This window comes from Piliocolobus tephrosceles, unplaced genomic scaffold, assembly GCF_002776525.5.
Source record: "Piliocolobus tephrosceles isolate RC106 unplaced genomic scaffold, ASM277652v3 unscaffolded_38077, whole genome shotgun sequence".
NCBI classification, from domain to species: domain Eukaryota; kingdom Metazoa; phylum Chordata; class Mammalia; order Primates; family Cercopithecidae; genus Piliocolobus; species Piliocolobus tephrosceles.
In genome coordinates this window covers 1-2,496 of record NW_022322173.1, presented here as the reverse complement: position 1 = coordinate 2,496, position 2,496 = coordinate 1, and the positions used below count along the sequence as shown (strand labels likewise).

Genomic DNA, 2,496 nt, shown 5'->3' with positions numbered 1-2,496 from the left:
GGCGTTGGAGGCACAGGGAGTAGGGTGTAGGAAAACCTGCCTCTGCCGATGGTGCGGTCTTGGGAGCCGGGAGGAGGCGGTGACCCGAGAAAAGTGCGGGACCGAAGCCTCAACCTTCCTCTACTTAAGGCATTCCTGCGCCACAGTCCAGCCTCCCAGGAGGGGCGTGGCTTCGGACTTAGCTCCTGCCCAATCTGCGAGGGCCTCCCCGTGACTGTGCTGCCCGGGAAGCCGCTTTACCCAGATGACCCCCAAGGAGGGATTCAGCCAGAGCCCCATCTCTCCCTTAGGGACCTCCGCCCACTCTACCCTCAAGCTAGGATGCCCGGAGCGGTCCCCGGAAATGCGTGTGGTTCAGGTAATTTAACTTATTAATTAATATGCCCGCAGGGGGCGTGTCCTGCCCGCGGGGCCACAATCTTCAAGGACAATATCTGGACTTAGTCCCCTCTCCGGGTTGCCGCAGCTGAGTGGGCGTGTCTGGGGTAGTCGGACCCCGATATTGCCGATAGACGTAATGAGTGCGAGCCCAACTAAGTCCGGACACCGCGTAGTGGGCGGAGGTCCCGAGCTCCTCTCCGCCGCGAGGCCAGGGGGCGTGTCTGGCGTGGGGCTGGCCCTGCCGGCTCCCACTAGCGTCGGCTTCAAGCTGCCAGAGCCGAAGTTCTGGGGGCTGTAGGCTTTCGGCACGCTGTGGATGCCCGGCAAGGGCTTCCAGTGGGGGCCACCCCAAGGCGCCTCCAGCGGGCGGAAGCGGTCGAGTCGGCGGAGCGGGTGCAGCGAGGGGCTGTAGGATGCCTGAACCAGAGTCCGGACCCCGCGGTGCGGCGCTCGGGGCGGCCGGGAGGAGCGCGGACAGGGCGACCGCTGCGGGTCGTGACCCCAGAAATAGGGCGTCTCTTCGAAGCTCCAGTAGGTCAGGGAGTCTTTGCGGGGGTATCGGGACAGCTCCGTCCTGTGGGAGCAGGGCAGGATAGTGAGGATACAGCTGAATCCTTGGGGAGGAGGTTCAGACCTTGGGATCTAAGGAGTCTGCACACCCAAACTCCTGCATTTCCAGGCGAGGGCCCCTTAGGAAGGACGGGACCGGGCGCGCGTAGCCTGCGTTCCTGGGTCCTCGAGGTACTTAAAGTCCTGGAAACTACGCTTTCGCATCCTTCGGAAGGAAACGGCGGGCTTTCGCTTCCTTGGGAAGGAGTATGTGGGAGCTCAAGTACCGAAGGAGGCCCAGTCCTCAGATCCAGAATGCCCTCGAGCGCCTGTGCAGGCTTCCTGTCCCTACCTGAGAGTTGACACTAAGGACTCCTGGGTACTAAAAGAGTGAGGGCCTGGGGCCTGAATTTTGGTTCTTGCTGCTACAGGATTCGAGGCTGAGACCACCGAGTCAGAGAATAGGAGCCAGCCCAGGGCCTCAGCGTGCAACGGCCAAAGCCAGGGCTGTGCAGGAGGCTGTGCCGAGCGAGAGCCCGGCTTACTTGGGATAGAACTGAAACTCCAGCGCCGAGGTGGTCAGATAGAGCTGTCGGCGGCCAGGACCCCCCGGTCGGATACTGTGAAAGGCCGGCCAGACAGCTCGGGGTTCTTCGTCCAGGCGATTAGATCCCGAGCAAGAATGGGGGAGAAGGCATACCCAAGACACAGATTTCATACCCCCTTCCAAGCCTTGGGTCCCCAGTTCAGAATCCCTCTCCTTTGGCCTGGACAGCCATAACGGCCACGGCCCTAGAACCCCGCCCCAGAGTCAGAGCCCTTCCTGCCACCCAGGCCAGGGAACTTCAGCTTCCTTCCTCAAGCCCGAACCCTTCTCAGCCTCACTTCCCTAAGTTCAAGCACGTCCTGCTGGTCAGGGAACTCAAACCCAGGCCCCCAGCCACACAAACCCCCCTCCCCTGTTTCTCTCTCGGTCTTAAACCGTCTTGGTGTGGCCACTGGAGCTGAGCTGCATCTTGAGCAACAATTCCACGTTACCTCTCCCAGCTCCCACCTGACGCCCTCTCAGAACATTCTAATCTCGTCCCCACCCACAGCCCATCGTCTAGCCCCGCAGCAGCTTCGGAGCCCTGAAGGCGAGTGTCTAGCCCCTGGTCCTTCTGGCCTGGCCTCGAGGCCCAGCCCCTCCCCAGGCTCCTCTAACCTCCGGATCCCGCCCCCGACCCTTTAGCCGCGCCCCAAAGCTGCGGTTCTTTCTGGCCCCGCCCCAGGCTCCCGGAACTCCGCCTCGTCTCGCCAGTGCCGGCTTCCACCTCGCCACCTGGGAAGGCCCCCCGCGGTGGTGGTCTGCGAGTTGTGGGGGCTGGGGCCCGACGTATTCCGAGACGCGCGCGTCCCGGTCGGGAGAGCCAGTGTACTGCGCCCTCGTCTCGCTGCGCTGGTAAGTCGTGGTCAGTGGTAGGCGCCAGCCACGGCGTCTGAGCTGCGGAAAGGCGACCCGGAGACCTCTGTGAAGGCGCAGGGGACTCAAATGCAGTCCCCCGCCCTGTCCCCCGCGGACTCCGG

General features: G+C 63.3%; 1 pseudogene across 1 annotated transcript; it reads right to left on the bottom strand.

The window, feature by feature from the left end:
* Positions 1-11: 11 nt before the first annotated feature.
* Positions 12-2,413, bottom strand: LOC113223047 (annotated as a pseudogene). The gene is made up of 3 exons (XR_003308590.1): positions 2,252-2,413; positions 1,476-1,550; positions 12-955 (listed from the first exon to the last, which is right to left on the bottom strand). The product of XR_003308590.1 is annotated as an uncharacterized LOC113223047 (transcript).
* Between the last annotated feature and the right edge of the window lie 83 nt (positions 2,414-2,496).